This window comes from Giraffa tippelskirchi, chromosome 7 (genome assembly GCF_054371585.1).
Source record: "Giraffa tippelskirchi isolate mGirTip1 chromosome 7, T2T-mGirTip1v1.2.pri, whole genome shotgun sequence".
Taxonomy (NCBI): Eukaryota; Metazoa; Chordata; class Mammalia; order Artiodactyla; family Giraffidae; genus Giraffa; species Giraffa tippelskirchi.
The window spans coordinates 149,588,115-149,610,253 of record NC_137281.1 but is presented as its reverse complement, the minus strand read 5'-3'; the positions used below and the strand labels follow the sequence as shown (position 1 = coordinate 149,610,253).

General features: G+C 46.7%; 1 protein-coding gene and 1 long non-coding RNA gene across 3 annotated transcripts in view; one reads left to right on the top strand and one right to left on the bottom strand.

Annotated features, from left to right (window-relative positions):
- Positions 1–22,139, bottom strand: part of NRXN3 (neurexin 3) — a 1,799,700-nt gene that overhangs the window by 1,335,863 nt on the left and 441,698 nt on the right. The window lies entirely within an intron of this gene.
- Positions 1,681–5,356, top strand: LOC145513650 (uncharacterized). The gene is made up of 2 exons (XR_014059619.1): positions 1,681–3,607; positions 5,065–5,356. It is a non-coding gene; the product is annotated as an uncharacterized LOC145513650 (long non-coding RNA).

Sequence of the window (22,139 nt, the reverse complement as noted above, 5' to 3'; positions counted from 1 at the left end):
CAGTGGGAGGTAAACAGGGCTGTGAATTTATCGATACTTCCCTGGGGATCCCTAGTTTTACCTGTATCTTACATGAATCTGCTTTTCCAAGAGCCCTGAAAATTGTGTACTAGCTGTCAGAAGGAGACCACAGTTTAGTTTGCTGTCAACTCAAGCCCCATTAACCCCTTTGCCATGCCTTTTCTACCTCAACCTCCCATTTCTGGCTTTTAATTACAAATTACCAAAAAAAAAAAGAAAAGAAAAGTGGTCATTTACCGAGCACTTACTAGGTACTAAAAAGTTCTTAACATATGCATTCTTATATTATTACCCCATTCAACAGATGAGAAAACTGAGGATCAGTAACATACCCAAGGTCATGTCTAATAAGAGGCCAAACCAGAAATCAAATCCAAGTCTGTCCGATTCCAAAGCTCTATTGCTTAACCGTTAAGTTATAGGTTATACTGACTCATAGGATATAGGAACCTCACAGATTTTTGTCAGCTTCTACTCATTTCCTTTTTTCACTCCAAACTTGAAAGGAGTCTGACTGCTTTTCCCAGGGCCTGGCTTACTGTAGCATCCTCATACACAGTCAGTTTAACTAACAGCATCTTTCATTAGAATCCTGATTTAGATTCACCGTCACATGTGCCACCTCACCCCTTTTCACTGAGATTATCTCCTGACCTCTCCCCACCACCATCCTGTCCTTAACCACTTCCTCCTCCAAATCACAACCAGAGTGATCTTCCCATGTGTAGATAGGACTGGGTCATCTTCCTCCCCTAAGTCAATCAAAGACCCCAGTCGTCAATTTCAAGATGAACCTCCACTCCTAACAGAGCCATTCAAAGCCCGCATGGTCTGACTCCCGTTGTGATCTGGCCCCTGCTGTCCCCTGCAACCTCATCCCCAGTCACTTCCCCCAAAGCAGCCTTAGTGTCTGTGGTCCCCATCCACCAACAGCCCCCAAATATGCTGATGGCTGCCTGCCTCCATATGCTCAGTCCTTTTCCTGGAATTCCTCTCCCTCCTGCCCTGTCCATCTGTGCTCTCCTCATCCTTCACCACACAGTTCAAGCCCCATCTCCTCCAGGCCACCTTTGTGAAGTCCGGTCTAAGTCAGATGCCTCTTCTCCAAGTGTTCCTGGTCCCCGATACCTTTATGGTAGTATTGTCTTATCATGCTGTGATGTTCTTTGAGGTCAGGAACCATGCCTGGGCCACTCACTTTTATGTCATAGCACACTGTCAGTTGTCATAACTGATTACTGATTGAATGAGCTACCCATCTCAGTTGACAAAGAAATAAGGTTATTTTCTAAATCTGTTCTGACTTCCCTCCCAGACATCGATACAACTAACTGATCAGTGACAAAGGGATCAATAAGAAGAGTTCCCTTTCCCACACTACACCTCACACCAGATCTCCTAAAACAGTACTTCCCTGTCAATCACCATGTTCCAACTAGTGAGAATTCAGTGCAGTATGTACATAAGTATGGACATACATACATACGTACATAAAGAAGTGGATCTATTTGTTTAAAAACAGGAAAGAGAAGTGTCTGAATACACAGAGACATCTGGGATATATTGGTTCCACATAGTGGCTTTGGATGGCAACGTTGGTAGCACATCTCTTTGTGCTGAAGGTGGGTTCCAGGTCAGGGTGTCCATAATACAACTAGATGGGGAGTTTTGACATCTCAGACTGACATCAAGGACTCCAGTGTGACTTCTCACGCCAACGGAAAGCAGGTGACTCCCATCCAATACATACCCAGCACCACTAGCACCTCCACCAACATCCTACAAATTTTGTTTCTTGTCTCTGGTGCCTTTTATGCCTCAACATTTTTCCCTTAGCAAAGGGCCATTTCTCCTCCTGTCTCTATTTTTCATTTCAAAGGCTTAAGAGCAAAATCTTCCCACAGCTTACATTGTAACCAACTTCAAGCTTCAGCTAACAGCCATATTCATACTTGCTTCAGAATTCCCAGAAAACCCTTGGGACTGTTGGCAAGCCAGCTGTTTAGCATCTTACAAATGTTAGGCCAAAGATGTCCCCTCGTAAAAGAGTGGCTGTGAATACTTGAGGGCATGAATAAGAAGGATAGACTTCTATGTCCTTAAATAGACACACAGTCACAGAAACCTCAACACAAACCAACGCTTGAACTGGAGAACAGCATCATAGCATGCCCAGATACACCATTACTTACCAGGATGCAACTATCTAGTTTTACTCAAAGTACATTTGATAGGAACAGATTTGATGGGAAGGCACTCCATGATAAGGTCACTAAGAAAGGACTCTGCCTGCTACAGCCTTGGATCCTCAGCCTCTAGCACAATGCATATAGTAAAGTGGAAAATAACAAAACTGACCTAAAGAGGCAATTAGGAGGACCTGCAGAATCCTCATGGCTGCAGGAGAACGGAGGGGACTGAGCGAAAGGAAGCAAGCTCCCCATCTCAGAACAGTGGGCCAGAGCTCAGGTTTGCCTAAAGAGGCAGTTGTCCTGCCTGAGTTCTTAGACTTTGGTCCCTGGGGATTAATAAAAGGAGCCAGTTCAAAAAGAAAAAAAAAAGGCAAGGAGGATAGAATGCTAGCCACGGAATCTTAACAGGAGAATTCCTATTTTAAGATTCATCTCTGAAGCCTCAAACTACTGATCTTCTTGTAATAAAATTATGCCACTGCAGTGAATGCTTTGCACAAGTAGAGACATCCCTGGGCACCCTGAGGTGCGGGAAAGCAGTGCTCCCCCCAAGCTGAGAGGGGGGGAGGTTTCCACACCTCAGAAACCTATCAAAACCTCCTCACAAAAGCTTACGGCAGCCTGAGACCCAGCAGACCATGTGACTACGATCGTAAAAATTCTAGCCATGCCAACCAGAATCTCACGGAACCCATCCTTGGAGGATGGGAAGCAGGAAATGATAACTACCGAGAGCCACGGAACCTTAAGGGAAACGCTTCCTCCTCAATAAACAAAGAACCACGGCGTTGGTCTCCACACTCAGATATACACATTACTGAAAAACTGTCATTATAATATTTTTTATTCCCCAACAAGAGCTTACTCCATTTGCGGAAAAGGACTCGTTCTGACTTTGCAACAGAGAGCGTACAATGGCTGTCAAGACGCTGTTTAGTCACTCAGTAGTGTCCAACTCTTTTGTGACCCCATGGACTGTAGCCCACCAGGGGTGAGCCCATGGAGGAGCCCGCCAGGCTTCTCTGTCCATGGGATTTTTCCAGCAAGAATACTGGAGTGGGTTGCCATTTCCTCCTACAAGGGATCTTCCTGACCCAGGGGTCAAACCCACATCTCTTGCATTGGCAGGCGGGTTCTTTACCACTGAGCCACCAGGGAAGCCCCTTGTAAACACATGGTCAGAGGCTAGACAAGAAATGACCCCTAGTTGACTGTCTCCTCTCAAAGTAAGCCTCAGTTTCACTGAGGACTGGAACATTAAACTGCTAATACGTTTGAGCTTAGAGATTTAGTGGACACCTAGGACATCTCATTAGGCTACTGGAATACAGACTGGAACAAGCCATGGCCGTCCCCTTCTGGGGCTAGTAGTTAGCAGCCTCATGGGAGAGACAGTAAGTATTCATTCAAATATAACATGATCTCAGAATACAGAGCCGGCAAACACAGCAAGGCTAAGGAGGAGGGTAAAGACAGACAGGGTGGTGAAACAGCTGAGCTAGTCTGGAAGACTGGTAAAAATTGGCTAGTGGGGAAAGAAACAGAGTCTCCAGGCAAGGGAAAACAGCATGATCAAAGAAAACTTAGGTTGGTATTTCTTAACTAAAAATGTCAGACGAGGGTACGGCCTTGTCATAAGACCACAAAGGAATCAGAGGGGAAAATAATTCCAAAGATATGCATTGGAGACAGCTTGTATTTAGAGCGCAAATCTATTTTTTAGGTGTTAATGCATACAGCCCTAGAAAAAAGTGGTTATTGCCATAAGGGGAAAAGACATCCCTTTGATTTTTCTAGTTTAAAGAAACTCGTCTTTTCTTCTAGTCTTATACCCGTGTCCCTCTTCCTGCTTGATCGTTTTGTTTTTTTTCATCCTCCACCTCACATTTTTGTGCTGCTTAAAATAGTCACCGTCTATCTTCCTTCACACATTTTGTCATTCCACTAATCCTGAGGAATTAAAAGCATGCAGACAGACAGACAGACAGACAGACAGACACACACACACACACACACCCCTGCAGTCACATAAAGATTCCATGTGCTGACCTGCATGATAATTTTGTATTTTTAAAAAGCTGATGGCAGCACGTTCATTTAATAGTGAGCCCAGGAGAAGGCAATGGCACCCCACTCTAGTACTTCTTGCCTGGAAAATCCCATGAACGGAGGAGCCTGGTAGGCTACAGTCCATGGGGTCGCTAAGAGTCGGACACGACTGAGCGACTTCACTTTCACTTTTCCCTTTCATGCACTGGAGAAGGAAACGGCAACCCACTCAAGTATTCTTGCCTAGAGAATCCCAGGGATGGCGGAGCCTGGTGGGCTGCCATTTATGGGGTCTCACAGAGTCGGACACGACTGAAGCGACTTAGCAGCAGCAGCAGCAGCCAGTCTTTACATGTAGACATTTTGCACACCAATGAAAACTGAAGCTTTTCCCAACTTGTCAAATATGATTTACTATTACACCACTTACCACATGTGAAATCTGACTCTTCTGTTTATTTTTTTAAAAGAAATCCCAACAAATATAGGTGTTTAAACATAGCACTTTTAGCTTGTGCTTGTAAAGGCTGTGAAATGAGTAAACATTTTATAGAAAAATACCCAGAGACAGTGCCTCCCATATTTTTCACTACTGTGTATAATAAAGCTCCTTGCCTGGTAGCATTTTTATATGACATTATATTCCAAGATCTCACAGGGTTAGTTTTGATCTGACCTGAATGTCAAATTAGGGGCCAGAGACCCAATACATATTATTCACTTGGATTATTTTTTCCCCTCTGGATTTCTTTTAGACATTCCAATGGCATCACTCAAACAGAATTTCTCTCTCCTTTTATAGAACACAGCCATCTATTTCTAGCAGAATCTGTGTGTGAGAGTTCAGCTTTTTCCTCAGAGCTCCAAGGAAGTGCTATAACTTCTACAATTAGATATCAAGATACTACTGATTCCTTGTTCTTGGAGAGTGAGGACAGTGACATTGAAGGTGACTCATCTCATCAAAATACAGCACAGTCCCTCTTGAGCCTCAGGGAAGAATATGACTTAGAAGCAGCAGAGACAACTCCGAGTCAACTTGTGGGGTGGAAGGTGACGAGGTAGAGGAAAGAAAATCAAAATCCTTTGCCTGATACTGTGTCTTTTAGAAGCATGATTTTAGGGAAGGGTTCTGAGAAAAGCCTTGACTGTGAATCTCCCAAGCTCAGGACCATGTAGTTTCTGAATCTGATCTTGAATATCTTTCGAGATGAGAGTCTTGAGAGGTAGGACTTGGTATTCAAGCCTCTGGTCTGTCATAACATTCACGATGTAAGGATGGTACTAAAAATAGGGTTGAGGGCTGACTTTTAACATGGATATTGTCATTCTAAACTGGGCTAGTGGGGGGTTGTTATAAGTGTCTGAGGCTGACCAGCCTAAGGGCAAAGGGGTTTCTTTTGATACTACCATTGGAGATGGCCAGTTGCAGGCCTCTGAATGGCACTCGAGATGCTGTGACTCTTTGCCCAATTAATGCCTTATCTCCTCTAGACACAAACTCCTCTCCAATAAAATCAACAGAACAAAGGATCTCTCAAATCCTTTTTAGGGATGACAGGCAGCTGTGTTAAAAGCAAGCAAGTTTGCACTTTTTTGCCTTCATGATCAAAAGGAGAACAGATCTCAAAAATGCTAAAGAGGATGTTGCCTCGATTTAAAACTAAGTTTCCTATTACAGAAGTTGGTACTTAACCGATACCTTTGATTAGGAGGTTTCCTTTTCACACTCTTCGTGGGGTTATCCCTCTGTACCATCAACTTATAAGCATGAGGATTATCCTGGTAACCCTCCTTCCTCTCTATACAAAACAAATGAATAAATGATATTTTCAAGTTCACCAAAAAAAAAAAAGAAAGAAAGAAAGAAATTCATAGCAAAGGCAGAAGAGGAGAAAGTATAAAATCTGGGACCAAATTCTCATTTTCATCACCATGACTGACACTGCCAACAGTATTTCCTATGACTGCATGCAATCTGTGAAGGGCACTCTTTTTAGCTCGTGGGGTTAGTCTAGGAGCTCCTGACCCTTGAGGTTGGCCATCCAAAGTCAAAAAGGTCCCAGGAGACAGGGAGAGGTCTTGTCCTAGTGATGTTGATTGGAATTAATCACAGCCCACAGTCACAAAGAGGCAGGCAGTAAAATGAACATGTGTAAGGCCACAGTGGCTATTATCATAATTCCTAATTATGACTGTTTAGAGGTCTCCTAAGGAATGTAATTAAGTTTAACATGCCAAGCGATAAAGCAAAAAATATTAATCCATCTTCTGTCCTCCCCTACCACCCGCCAATAACTCCTCTCACTTCCTGAATTATCGGTAAGATCCTCTACCCTGGCTCTGTTTTTCTGACAAGTGGCACTGTCAAAGGGAATTTATTCTTCAGAGGACAAAGCAGTTGGCTGGGAACTCCCACAGCTGCTGCAGGAAGCCCAAGATTTCAGTTAAAGTGCTCTTGATTGCAGACCTTAAGACTAAAAAAAAAAAAGAAAAGAAAGAAAATATGATGGATAAAGAAATGAGGATCCTTGTGAAGTAGGTAGTCAGGCGCTTTAATGTCATAAGAACAAATAGGGCTAAAGGAAAGCAATAAGGGGCAATGGAGAAAACTTTTGGGCATCCTGGGGATAGGCAAAGGGCAAAGGGCATGCTACTTCTAGCAATTTTATTTGGACATTCTCGTGTATGTGTGTGTGTGTGTGTTTAAGTCTACTGCCCACTACCCCTCAAAAGAGGGGGCAAAAAACTGCAAATGAATGGTTGAATTTGGAACTGGAAGACTCCAGAATGACAACTTGCTGCCTTGTCACCCCAGGCTGAGTACAGAACAGGCCTGCAGGCTCTGATGCCCCTTGACCCTAACTCCCACCTGAGGCCATGGATGAAGGGAGGTGGTCATTTGACTCCTTCTGCAGCTAAGGTCATTCTGAAGGAGTTTCTCCCCTTGGAGCACCACAGTGGGTTTATGATTTGACCAGAGTTATCTTTACTCAAAGGACTCCACAAAGACACCAGGCTGGTTCAGAATGGCATTCAATGCTCCTAGCCCTAGCCAGAGGTTCAGGGTGATGAGCGATCAGAGTAGGGGGTTGACTCCCTCTGGGTATAAACCCTCCCCCAAGACACACACAGGTGGGACCACAACTCAGACCAGAAAATGATCTTCCCAAAACTGGAGACACCTTAGAGCCCCTGTGGTTCCTCCTCAGCTTACTAGTCTCTCAACAAAAGCTGCACTGACCCACAGTGATGTATCAGAAACGAAGAATTAGAACAGCTGCACAGTTCACTTTTCCTTCCCATGTCAACCCTGCTCACTCATGTCAGTCCCTGCCATCAGCAAAGAGGAAAGAACCCAGGTGACCTGAATAGAAGGCCAAGAAGAGAGGCGAGCAGGCCTGATGCACGAGGCTCTAAAACCTAAGGCACAACCTTCTCCGTGGGAGAAGGACACTTTGCTTGCTTTTGGAGGTAGATTTCTTTGGAATTAAAGAAAGTAGCTGATATGAAAAGCAAACCTGATTTTTTCTTCCTGGCCAGAAGCCTCTATATCCCATATGTATTCAAAAAGAAAATTGTTTTCTGAAGGTGAAGCACCAAGAGTGATTTCTATAGAATTAATCACTGTGAGTGTTTGAAAGGAGGATGACAGGAGACCTTGAGATTCCTCATGAGCAATGCCGGTCGGCAGCTCATCTCAGATGACTTCATCGTGATTCACGCAGAACAGCAGCTCTTAAAGCTGAGTCCACCTGTGAACACCATCCCGAGCCAGGGAATGGGAACTCCCAAGTAACAGCTACCATTTTCCCAAACTTCTCAATGGCCAGATTTTCTGATCTTAATCTTCAAAGAGAAACCCAAGGAGGGGAGAATTCAGCCAAGCATGTTAGGAACCCAGATGGGAAGGAGCACGAGTGGAATAAAACTTTTCAGCATGGGGCAGTCCATGGGGCCGCAAAGAGTCAGACATGACTGACAGACTGGGCACACAGCTTAAAAGAAATCCACGAATCTACACCTATTGGTAGAAGGAGCCAAGATGGAAGATGAGGGTGCCAAAAGGATCAAAGTATCAATACTCTTCAGGTTATAGACAGACAAAAAACTTTCATGAAGGACTACCTTCATTAGCTCATTAGCTAACCATACTAGGAAATTATCATGAAGAAGCTCTGTGTTTTATTCACAAAGTTACTGCAGGACCAAAAATAAAGGCCCCAGGCATTGTTTGAGAACCTCAGGAAGTGTGTTATCTCATAGATGGATTTCTTTTAAACTATGTGCTCACTCAGTCATGTTTGACTCTTTGCAGCCCCATGGACTGTAGCCTGCCAGGCTCCTCTGCCCATGGAATTTTCCAGGCAAGGATACTGGAGTCGGGTGCCATTTCCTAATCCAGGGGATCTTTCCCACCCAGGGATTGAACCTGCATCTCTTGCATCTTCTGCATGGTCAGGTGGATTCTTTACCACTAGCACCACCTGGGAAGCCCCTTTTAAAGTAGGAACCCACTAAAAGGTATTTGCTGGCCTTTCCTGTACTCATTCGTGATACTGGAATAGTGTGTTTGAAGACTTTGTGTAAGAATACAGACTCTATTAAACTAACATTTTGTTTAAAAACTGTATTCAGAGTTTCTTTTAGAGACTAACATTTCACAGCTCCTGGACACAGTCAGGCAAATGTCAAAGGACAAATAAAACTGATGAAACCCTGAATGAGGGCAGTGTAGAGTCAGCCTAGAAAAATACTTGAGCAGTAGAATTCCAAGACCTGGGGGCAACTTAGAGGTTAACAGGCAGAGGGGTCGATAGGATGAACAAGGGGAAGAAGTATAGGTAATGATCAGGTGACAGAGTCAATGAAGTCTTTCATTCTCTCCATTCAGTTCTACCCTTCTACTGAGAAACAGAGACACAACTTTTGTGGAGCAGAGAATGAGTTTAGATTTAGATGTGTTATTTGAGGTACTTGTGGGGCAAATCGGTTGAGGTGTTTAATAGGAAGCTGGTCTGAAGCCCAGGACAAGGGAATAGGGGCTGGCAATTTGAAGCTGAGGCTCATTAGCATTGAGAGGATGGTTGAACTTGTCCAGAATGAAGATTACAGGAGAAGGAAAGGGAAGCCAAGGGCAGAATCTTCAGGAGCACAAGGATTTCATAAGCAACCAAAAGAAGTGAAGCTCTACCAGGGAATGAAAGGAGCGGAGGGCAATCAGACAGCCCAGAAGCCAAAGGCAGAGGAAGCAGATCCACCTGTAAAGCTGCTCAGCACTGTCATCAGGTATGAACACGGAGGCCAGTGTTACCTGGAGGAGAGGAAGGGAGGCCTGAAAGGACAAGCGATCACATTCCTGACTTTGTCACAACATGTGTGATTGGGAAGGTTGTCGTGAGTGAAATATAAATATCTTGAAGCTGGGGCACTTTTGGCACCAGCTGGTAGGAGCCACCTGCTCTCCAAGTGTTGCTGTGTAACAACGAGATTGGGAGCATGAAAGCTGGGTAAGAAGTGGGTCAAATTCTAGTGGTTCCTAGGCATGCAGGACCATGATCAATGCGGGAAAAAACTGAGTAGTAAGCGAGTTTTTCCTTTAAGACCACCCCCCCATACACTCCTCCTATGTGCCTCTCCCTCTCTTGTCCCTAAAGTACCCATCACTGAATCTCTCGTTAAAGGTGTTACTTCAGCCATCTGTGAGCTGAGAAGGGAGAGTATGATATGCAGTGAAGAGCTTCCAGAAGTCCCATACGTCACCTCCTGCCATCCACTGCCTGGCCCAGCCTGCAGTTGGCAGCACCCATCTTCCCACCACCACCCATCAAGTCTCCCCACATGGGGTCCCATCCCCCCCTGCACATCCCACCTCTTTTTTCCTCAACATCTAACCCTGTCCCAGCAAACACCTGAGAATCACCACAGGTATCCCTGGTATGTTAGCGCACGAGGGCTTTCCAAAGTTAGAGAGATGTTTGCATAGAGTGAAAATAGGGTGATCTGGTTAAAAACTAATATCATGAACAGGTAAAGAAGATGTGGTACCTATAACACAATGGAATACTACTCAGCCATAAAAAAGAAGGCAATAATGCCACTTGCAAGAACTTGGAGGGATCTAGAGATTATCACATGAAGTGTAAGTAAGTCAGGAGAAAGACAAATGCCATATGATATCACTTCCATGCAGAATCTAAAACATGACACAAATGAACTTACCAATGAAACAGAAACATAATCACAGACATAGAGAACAGACATGTGGTTGCCAGTGGGAGAGAGGGGGGAGGGAGGGATGGATTGGGACTTTGGGATTAGCAGATGCAAACTAGTGTATGTAGGACAAACAATAAGGTCCCAATATATAGTGCAGGGAACTATATTCAATTCCCTGTGATAAACCATAATAGAATAGAATATGTGAAAGAATATGTTTATGGATAACTGAGTCACTTTGCTGTACAGCAGAAATTAACACAACATGGTAAACCAACTATACTTCAGTAAAATAAAGTCTAAAAAATCCTAATCTCAGGCTGTAAAAACAACAAGTCAGCAGGACTGAGTGAATGACTGAAATGGAGGTTGGTGATGTTTGGGGTAGCAATGGGGGCTGGAGAAGTGTGAATAAAAGAAATAACCGAGGGTGATTCTAAAGCTTGTAAGACATGAAGTGTGCAGGAAAGGAGCACAGGCTCCAGTATAAAATGCATCCTTGGAGGTAAACTGTCCTTAGAAGGTACCTTAACTGTGCAATGGGAAGAGTAGGGAATGAAAACTAAGATTGAATTTCTATCGTAAAGTAATAAAGGTAACCCAAGCTCCTCATTTACAAAGGAAGAATTGCAACATGCTCTAAAAGAGGATCATTTGAACACTCAATAGCTTTGCAGTATAAACTACACTCCAAAGTCCATTGATGGAAAGCCACTGTGCTTTCATAGAACTCTTATTCAACACTATGAAATGTCTTATTTCTACCCATTCCCTTTCCCTGGCTTATACTGTTGAGGGGAAGTTAAAGAGCAGTTTTGCTCAGTCCTTGGGCATTTCTGGCCCAAGGACAAGGGCAGTGGCATACTAAATGTCACCTTGACCATGCCTCCCGGACTTTTGGACTCTCCTGGCAGTAGAGGTCGTATTGCATATCCATTCACCCCTACTACATTCTTCGGCCTCTCCATAAATCAATCCTCTTATTTAGTTGTCTATTGCCAAGGGCAAAAGTCAGAGTAAGGAAACCCTACTGAGAACGCTCTACCTAAGCCCCAGGTCAACAAGATGCATATGACCTTCAGCAATTCATTTCTTTCCTTTTTATTCACTTTTCTTTTTTCTTTTTTTTTTTTTTTTTTGCAATTAGTGTCTAGGGTACTAGCCTTCTTGGAATAACCTCCACCTAGACCCACCTTCAATTTTACCTGAAAAAGCATTTAAAATCTGAACCATGATAATATATTCTGCAAAAACCCTGAGTGCCCCGCAATGACAAGAGCCCCCAGACTGCCTTCCTCCCTTGCAATCCTTAGCCAGTTACTAAGATGCTGGCTCCTTTTGCTGTCACTGGATAGAACCCTCTTTTCAAAGCCAAATGTTAAAAAGCCTCATCCATATTAACCAGCTCCCCTTGGGAAGTGTTAACTGGAAAACCACATAACGATATCCGTTTGCAGGAGACAACATCTAACCGAAGCAGAAGTGACACAGCAAATGTGTGACTGTTAAGAGAAGATTCCAGGTGCCTTAGCCACCCCCCAAACACAGACACCTGACCTCAGAAGAAGCCAGCACACTGCAGCTCTGCAGCTGACTCTGGGCAAACCAAGACCTTTTTGTGCAGCCAATCTTGCTTGCAGAAATAGGAGGGGTGGTATGCCCTCTGCATCATCTCAAGTCAGGAGGGGTGCTGAAAGGGTTCCCTGAGCTCCCCTGGTACGCTCTGTGTTCCTGGGGGCTCTGTGAACCCTGGCTCAAGCTCAGCTGCATCACCAAACCAACAGAAGTCTAACTGTAGGTTAGAAGCTGTGCACTCAGCTCCACTCCAGCCACTAGAGGGCAAAAGAGTCTCGTGCTCTCCACGGGCCCTGGTTCCATCACCTGAAAGAGGAGTCATGTTCCTAAAATTGAAGGCTACGGTAATTATCCATGAAAACGTGGAACTCAGGGTCTGCTACTCTGTACGGTTGTCCAGCCTCTGCTTTATCTTGTCAACCTGTCGATGCAAGTTGGCCCACAGCTGTGAGCCAGTGACCTTTGGAGCTCTGCCTCTCCAAGGGTGAGTGTTAAGATCCTGCTTCTAAATCCACGGAAGTCAGCATCAGTAACCCACTGTCCGAGTCTTTCTGGGATGACAACAACCTGCCAAGAAGGATCAGTCATGGCCTCTTGACTCATGGACCCTGTTGCCCCTCCTTGTCTCAGGCAACCCCTTGGACTACGGGCACTTTTTGGATCCCCCTGAACCGCAGCCACCCTCTACATCCCCTTGGCCATGAACGCCCCTTGCATCTCCCCGAATCATGGCCACAACTTCTATTCTCTAGAAAGGACTCAGACTGATGAGAAAATATTGACTTGGGTTAAAAGATGGTGGCAATGAAGGAGAGGCTTCCCGAAACAAAATGAAGAAAAGTCAATCTGTAATCTTATAGTAAGGAAGTCCCTTGGATATTTAATCCCTGTCTCCCTCTTAACGGGCAAAGGAACTAAGGCCCAAAGGGTTTTCATGGCTTGCCCAAGGTCAAACTCCTTAATGGCAAAGGCTGGCCTACCCCTGAGGTCTACTGGTCCCTGGCATATTCTTTCCCCTATCCCAGGGAGCCTCTGCAGGGTTCTTGGTGAAATAAAAGACAGGGAATTCATCAAGTCCTATGCAATCAGATTCAGATGCCCAAAAAGAAATAGTGAAAGGTTTTAGGGTCATGAGAACACTGTTAACCAGTGACATCCCAAGGAAGGTGTGTGGTTATAGCCAGTTTAATTTGGATACTCAGGCAAAGCAAAGCAACCTTTATTTAGGACCCATACTCAAACCATGGAGTTAGGGAAAGGGTTTTCTCAGTTTTTGTAATCATACAGTACACTTCAGGATAAATTTAAGACAGTATAACTCCTCTATCTCTAGAAGAATAGGATTTTATCTTTAATAACACATAGGGAAGAGTTACCCTCTTAAAGGAATTTCAGACACCAGTGAACAGGTCAGAGATTTTCCATAGGGGACTCATCTACATATTCCTGAAGTCAGACCACTAAGCTAACTTTTCTTTCTGCCCTTTTCTGTAAGGCTGATCCCACACAGGTTACAGCATCCCAGACTGCCTCAGCGGCCCCCAGTCTTCTTTAGCAATATGCTGGCTGCCTCAGAGAGAGGTCCAGATGCTGCTCTCCTATCTTCTATGCCTTTCAGGATGAAAGAGAAATAAGAGGGTCCTCCCAAGATATTCTGCCTGTTGATCTGAAATCCAAGGACTTGCCCGGCCTCCTCTGCATTGGCCAGTATCAAACATGAGCAGAAATTTCTGCAGCTCCCTCTTTGCCATGTGATCTTCATAGCCATTACGGGACCTGTTTTCTCTTCATTTCCATTAATTAATTATCCTGTTTCGACTGCGCCCTCAGAGCTCTGACAAGGGTGGGAAGAGGGCAACAACTTTATTAATAAAGTCATTATATTACATCTAGAGGTAATCGTGATGCAAGAAAGTGAACAAAGGACAACTGAGTAACTGAATAAGAAGCCACATGTCTCCCCACCTCACTTTAATAATTCCCAGGTGTCTCACCGGCTGCTTTCCTGTGAGCCATCTCTTCAGGCCCCTGACAGCTCTCTCTCCGGCTCTTTTAGGACATAACGTACAGAACTCTAATGGTTCCACAGATCGGTGTTGTCAGAGGCAGAATAATGATGGTTTCGTTTGACTAGTGGTATAAGGATTAGTAATAACACATTCATATAGTACTTTCAAGCATGCACTTTCACATCTGTTGTCTTGTAGAATTCTCACAAAAGACCTGAAAGGTAGCTGGAGGAGGTCTCGTCACCTCCGTTTCACAGGTGGCAAAACCACAGTAGAGACAGTTAACTGACGCCTTCCCTCAAACTGTTGCAGTACCACTCCAGGGCTCTCTCACCCCGAGACCTAGCTGTTCGTCTCCCTGACGACAGCTTAAATGGCAAGGAGATGTGGGGGAAAGCACCATGCCCCTGGAACCACAAATAACCATTCTGATGTTAGTTCACTATCTGGAAATACTGTGTGGCAGTAACCCCTAGGGCAGAGGTACTGATATAAGTAAGAGGGAAGAAGGAAAGAGTAGTTTGCCCTGTAAGACCTCCAATCAGGGTTTCTCAGCTTCAGTGCTATGAACGTTTGGGTCCAGCAGTTCTTTGTTGTGGAGCTGCCCTGTTCATCACAAGATATGAGCAGCAGCTCTGGTTGCTACCCACTAGATGTCAGTAGCACTCCCTCTCCGCCTCCTGGTGTGACAAGGAAAACTGTCTCCAGATATTACTGCCAGTCATCCCCTTGGGGTGCAAAATTCCTCTTGGTTGAATTCATGATATTATGATATATATATATAGCTTCTCTCTCAATCTTTCTGTCTCCTTCTCTCCCCATCCCTACCCCTGCCCTAGGAGGTACTTCCTGGGCTATTCATCCCCAGCCAAGATGGCCAAAAGTCCGTACTTATGAGTTTGAACCTTACTTCTATCTCTTCTTCAATGAGCCATCTTGGGAGAGTTCTCTTATCTCTTGGAGCCTCAGTTTCCTCACTTGTCAAATATGAATTATACCACCTACGTTCTACGACTTTCCTGAGGAAGCCTGGCATGCTGCAGTCTATGGGGTTGCCAAGAGTCAGACACGACTGAGCGACTGAACTGAAATGAGATGGTGTATATACAGGCTGAGCATGAGGTCTGAATCAAACTAAGCATCCAATCATATATTATCTTGGAGGAAAGAACAGATTTGGACTAGATGATACATAACTGAGGATGACTCCCTCAGGCAGAGTTTGCTCCAGCTGCCCCCTCCTACAAGGCACTGCCACTCTGTCCCAGAAGAATTACTGTGCACCCAGGAGAAGAGCAGGGACTTCACTGTGAATATAAAGGACTTAGTAGCCCATTAACAGTCTCTGCCTCTCCTTGGGTGACCCAGCAGAAGTTGTCATGAATAGCGAGAACATTTATCCTTGGATATGCATCTCTGTGACCTCCCCGAAGTCTGACATTCTAACTACTTGCTGTGGCCTACAAGATCTGGCCACTGCCCTTTTTACCACCCTTTCCCACATACCACTTTCCCCTTCGTCTGCTCTCCTTTCTGTTCCTGAAACCTCCGAGCTGGCCCTGGCGTGGTTTTGGTCTCACAGTTAGGCCTCCTGATTGGAATACTCTGCCCCTAGAATCCTCTCTCTCACTGTGGCTTCACTGAGCTCTTGGCTTAAATGTCACTTCTTTACAAAGGTCATCCCTGACCTCCAAGTAGCCTTATTCTAGCCACCTTCAGTCTCCTTATCCTCCCTCACTTTCACCTCCGCTCTCCCGCTTTTCTGTCTGCATCGCCCCTCACAATGTTAGTTTCAAGAGACCAAGGACTTTCCTTTGTCTGTCATCATAGGCTAAACACCTAGAACTGTGTCAGGCCCAGGGCAAATAGTGTAGAATATTTTTGGAATAAATGGTTAAATGGCCTCCTCAAGAGCAAGTCCCATGTCCCTATAGCTCCCATGACACCTGATACTGGTTCACAGGAGATACTCAGGGACTAGTCAATTGACCTGCAGTATTTGCTGAGCACCAACTGTGATCTCTGGAAGCTGCTAAACCTTGGAAAACTTTTCCTGAGAGGCCAGCTCTGTCCTTGAAGAGGAAAGAATAAAAGAGACGGAAAGCATAGCCCACAGTGTCCTCTGGAATCCCTCAATCCTTCATGGCTAAATCTGGTGCTGACACTTAGTATTAGGAAGTGGGCTGGAATAGGGATTTCGGGTGTAGACTGCTGGCCCAATTATGTACCCACAGGGGTGCCCAGGAAAGACCTTAGGGACGTCCACATCATCTAAGGAGTTACACTGTCGGTTGCCCTGGAAACCAGCCAGGTCCTCAGCAGCCTTCCTGACTGCCACTCACCACGACCCGTGCAGGCAGCCCAGTCCGTCCTCATCACACACCCTTGCTAGGAGGTCCCTGTTTGTTTAAGAGCAGAGGTCAGAACTGCAGTGGGTGCAGGGGCAGGGAACCATCATGACCTCGCAGATGCTGCCTCTGGTCTCTGGCGCACAGACCCTGCCCTGTGAGCCAGCGAGGGCCCCTGAGGTCTGCAGAACCCCTCGGAGACCTTGTCCTTCAGACTGGGCCGGCGGCCGACTGGGCTGGCCGGGGAGCAGGCACGCCCTGGACGCCAGGGCTGCCGCTTCCACATTTAGACTGCATTGCATTACCTCACCGCCAGCCAATCGGCGCCTCCCGGGGCTCAGCACACGTCCTCCCCTTGACCACAGACACCGCCTCACATCCCTGTCCACTCCTGGAGCACGCGGTGCCCAGGGCCTGCTGGGGTGGGCTGTGTGGGGGTTGCGGATGGAGAGGAGGTCGGGGGGCAGGAGAGGGGAGGCCACCGGAGCCGCTGGGCACCCGCAGCCTCTAGCCCCGGGCCCTCCTCCACCACGCATGCCACGGGAACATCACAGAGCAGTAGTTGACAGGCCCGGGCCCCTCTTTGTTGGGAGGCAGGCAGCGAGAGGAGGGCAAGGTGAGGAGAGACTTCAGCCAACTCACAAGAAGCTGAGCTCTAAACCACCGTCAAGAGGACAGGTGAGATCAGTGGTCTGCAAACCCCTTTAAGCCAGGCCCCTACCACCTATGCCCCGGGGTGAAGCCAGCTGATTGCCCACTTCCCAACCCCAGCCCCAGCTCCCCTGCACCCAGGACCAAATTTCAGCCCCTGGCATCCCCAGGGACAAAACAGAGGAGCAGAGACTAATACTTTAGGAGATGAGAGGGTCCCTTACAACCAAGACGGACCCAAGTTGTTGGACTGAGAGGCTCGGATCTTGGGATGCGAATGAGCAAGGCAGACTTGGAGCCAGCTAACTTGTGGGTTCCCGTGTACCTAGCCCACGCACAGGGGAGCTGGCTCCCAGGGGACGGGGACCAGAGAGAGACTGGGGCAGGCGAGCTTGCAGTGAAGCTGTACCACACACTGCTGTGAGCTGCACACACAACCCCCCACCCCACCCCCTGGTCTCCTGGAAGGTCTGCAAGCTCATTCTAGAGAGAGATGGTCAGAGAAGGGCATTGTATCTTCATGCTGTCTCACTTCAAAGGTTTTTTCCTCCAGATAGAAGCAGAGATGTTCACATATTTTTAAGGAGCGAAAAGAGGGGAGTGTAGGGGACAGGATGGGAAGCCAGGATAAATCTTTACAAGTTGTTCAATATTTTACAAAAACACAGCTCTTCAGCAGCAACCACGGTTCCATGCATGGGCCACTTGTGAGCACGGTTAATAGCTCTGCACACACCGAGGATGGAAGTGTGGCCAGGAACACAGGGAAGAAATACTAATGAGAAGCAAAATCAGATGACTCAAGAAAACCTCCATTCAACCATTCCAAGTCTCTGTGCACACACAAGGGGCAGGGGTCGCACACAAGGGGCAGGGGTCGCCTCCTGCCCCTGTGGTTTTCCTCCCCACTTGCAAACCAAGAGGGCATCTCCAGTTAGACTTACTGTAGGGACTCTGTCAGCCTCTCCCTCAGTAGAGGGATCCATGTTCCAGACCACCTTGCTAGTTATCCAGCCCCCAGGTGTCACAGCCCATGCCCAGAAGGGAGGTATCACAAATACGTTCACTGGAGAGACAGATGACAGTCAAACAATGGGTCTGCCACACATGGAGCAGACCGCACCATTCCTAAAGCAATGGGCTGCACTTAAAGTGCTCATGAGGACTTCCCTGGTGGTCCAGTGGTGAAGAGTCTGCCTGTCAATGCAGGGGTCACAGGTTCGATCTCTGGGGTGGGATGATTCCACGTACTGTGGAGCAACTCAGCCCATGCACCACAACTGCTAACTAAGCCTGCACTCTAGAGCCTGGGCCCCACAATGACTGAGCCCACGTGGCACAACTACTGAAGCCTGCAGGCCTAGAGCCCGTGCTCTTCAACAAGAGAAGCTGCCGCAATGAGAAGCCCATGCACCGCAACGAAGAGTAGCCCCCACTCGCCGCAACCAGAGAAAGCCTGCACACAGCAACAAAGCCTGACCCCAGCCCAGGCAAAAAGAAAGTGCTGATGGCACTCTATGGAGGCAAAGAGGTAGCAGCCTAAGAGGATCAACGGGAAATTGATTCTGATGTCATGCTTAGACAGTAGGGTTATTCTCTCACCTTCTAGTCCTCAGTTGAAAAATCTGTGTAGGAAGACATATTTTCCTTTAATACAACCACCATGACAGCTGGAAAGTGGTTCTTCAAGGTGGAAGCAGGCCAGAAAGGAGCAAAACCCACCCCGCGTCAGAAGACACATGATAATGTCTCCTTGAGTCACTGCCCCATTCACAGAGTAACTGATGGGGGACCCCTCCGGCATCAGGCCAAAGTCCCAAGAGCCACTTGTGAAAGATGAAGTGGACCCCGAGAAAGGGTTAACAAGAAATCACTTGCCATCAGCTTCCTAAAAAGCAACAAGGACCGAAAAAACAGGTGGAGTTAGGAGAAAAGCTTCAGTCCCACTTTGCAAAGCCGATTTATTTTCAGCCTTTTTTTTTTTATTTCATTTATTACCTAAAGGATAATGCACACATTTTCAAGACCTGGTTAAAAAAAGAAACCTATTGCATAACTGTAATAGGCCTGGCAGCTATTGTTGTCGTGAACAAACTGGACATCTCATCTCAGAGAAAGGGATTCAGAGGTCTGAGGTCTAGGTATTCTTTCAGGGTGTCCAATGAGCCAGCTACCCAGGCAGAAAGGACAGGAGACTCCTAGAGGTCACAGTTTGAATCTAAACATGTGATTGGTGGGGAGGGGAAGTCACCTGTGAACCTTTAGAGGATGGATGTGGGGCAGGAGTCACTCAACTGTAGTCTCTGGTTCTCTTTTCTTTTGAGAGAACAATAGAATCTGGTATCCACTCTTAGAGGCACTGAGCAGACACTGACCAAACCACCCACACAGAGGGTGAAGGAACCATGTAAATTTCCAGGTTGCAAGACCAATGGACACAACCTCCAGGCTACTCTAAGGAAGAATAAGGCAGAGGTCTCCATTCTCCCTGGGGCTTCTCAGGTGGTTCAGTGGTCAAGAATCTGCCTGCCAAGGCAGGAGATACAGGAGGTGCGAGCTTAATCCCTGGATCAGGAAGATCCCCTGGAAGAGGAAATGGCCACCCACTCCAGTATTCTTGCCAGGAAAATTCCAAGGACGGAGGAGCCTGGCAGGCTACAGTTCATGAGGCTGCAAAAGAGTTGGACATGACTGAGCACGCATGCACACTCCCTTCTCTCAAAGACTAAAACAGAAACACTGAACTGCAGAACTGGAGAGGGCCAGTCCATTTCTCTCTTTCACTACTGTTGAGGAAACTGGGTCTCAGAGAGTTCATGATTTGTCCAGGGCCACACACAGGGCCGAAATTAAGATCTACCGCTTCTTCTTCCTATGGCCACTATACCCGTGGCCACTCAAAACACTGTCCACAGACCAGTAGCATCAACAGCACCTGGAAGTTAGTTAGAAACAGCCCTGAGCCCACCCAAACCTTGTGAATCAGAATTCACTGTTCCCAAGACCCCCAGCTGAAAAATACACACATTAGAGTTTGAGAAGCATTATCCTACCCAGCCCTGACCCTGTGCAAAGACAGGGCAACTTCTCAGCAGGGACTCTGTTCACCATGGCAACTGACCAACTCAACTCCCACTGGCCTTCCTGCTCTGCACTGGTCTTTGAAATGCTTTTATGCAGACACAGCTCACTACCTCTGAAAACAGACCTCTTCCTGGCAATAAGTAGATTCCCCAGTATCAATATCACTAAGGTATCAGCTAATTAAAGCCAGAGGTCTGTCCATATCATGGTCCCCTCACCTTGTCTTCTTATATAAACAGTACTTTACTTCTCTGATAACAGTCGCTACCCACCATTTTGTTCCGTCTCCTCTTAATTTATTGCAATTCATTATCCTAAGAAGAAACAGGCCCAATCCCCCATCCCCAAACCCTGGCAAGCTTTCTCTTCCTGCTCTTAAATGTACAGGATGCTCACTCTCAATGAAGGAAATGTTTAACTTCCCTCTAGGGTTGGTCCAGCTTTTGGTCTCAAGTTCCCACTCTTTGGGAAAGCAAATGTTTCTATATCCATAATGCCTTAAAAAGGTGCTCCTTGGAACATCCATTCATTACATAAGAGGTTGGTCTGCTCCCAATTGCCTCATCTCATTTGCTAAGGCCAGGGAGCAAGAAAAGACCGAGTCCACCTCCTGCATTTCAGGTGAGAGGAGCGGGATGCTGTGGTCTTTGCGGACAGGGACCAGAAGCAAGAGTGACACGTCCACAGGCCGCATACCTGGGAGCAGTTCTTGAAAAGAAACGGCTTGTTTCCATCAAAAAGAGCATGAGGCAATATTAATTAACAAGGCCTCCTAGCCCTGGCAGGGGACTCGTCGCAGCCTTGGTCCTGAGCCACTTGTGTGACTCCTCATCCTTTGATTTGAAACCCTGATTGTACCCTTGACTTTGACGTCTTTCCTCCTCTGGACAAGAAGTCCAGGCTTTTAAGGGCACTCAATTCTTCCCTCTCACTCTGCTGTCTTTGTCTGCCCCCGAGCAACTACCTGAAGCATCCAGCCCAGCCCCAAGGACACAGCTCCTCAGCCCAGCCAGGGTAGACATCCCGCAGCTCCAGGTGGCTCTGGATCAAGAGCAGAACTAGTATATTTGCTCATTAGAAGACTTGTGTGCATTGTGGTAATTGCTCAGTCATGTCCCTCTCCTTGGGACCCCATGGACCATAGCCTGGCGGGCTCCTCTGTCCATGGAATTCTCCAGGCAAGCATACTGGAGAGTGTAGCCTTCCCCTTCTTTAGGGGAATCTTCCCAGCCCGGGGATCAAACCCGGGTTTCCTGCATTGCAGGTGGATTCTTTATAGTCTGAGCCACCAGCGAAGCCCAGAGCAGAACTAGCATAGATTAAGACTCAAGATGGAAAGAGACACATCCCTCATACATTTACCTAACCAGGCCAACAGATGATAGGTGCCAAAGAGAATCTCATGTGATAAGTGCTGGCAAAGGCCAGAGATGAGAGGGTCTTGAAGCCTGAAGCATTTGCTGATGCCAGTAAGGTCAGACTTACTCGGGGCTTTAAAGAGAGGGTAGGACTAGGACTGGCAGAAAAGTGAAGTGGACTGGGTTTACTCTTTCAGAAGTTTCCTGCAGAGGGTGGAAGCCTTCTTAGACATCTTCAGGGACGGTAGCTGTCAGCATTCTCTCCTGGGAGAGGAAGACACACAAATGGACTGAATAGAAGGGAACCAGCTATTCAGGAAAGGGGGTGTCCCTCTGCATCTCAGAGGTGGGGGGCTTCTTGGGGCCCTGGATCTATTCACTGCTGAGGTCCAGAGTGGCCTTAATCAGTGGAAGGCATGCCCCTGTCTGAGAATCTTGGCTGGCTGACATTGAAAGACCCCCTCCAGTCCCTTCCAGGAACCTGTGGGTGCCAAGCAGGCACATTGTCTAAACCCTCAGCATGTCCCACATCTCAGAATACACCAGATTTCAAAGTGATGAGCACAGCTGAAACATCACCATCCACACACACTGTGCATTCCACAATCTGGGTTTTTTTTGTGGAATTATCAT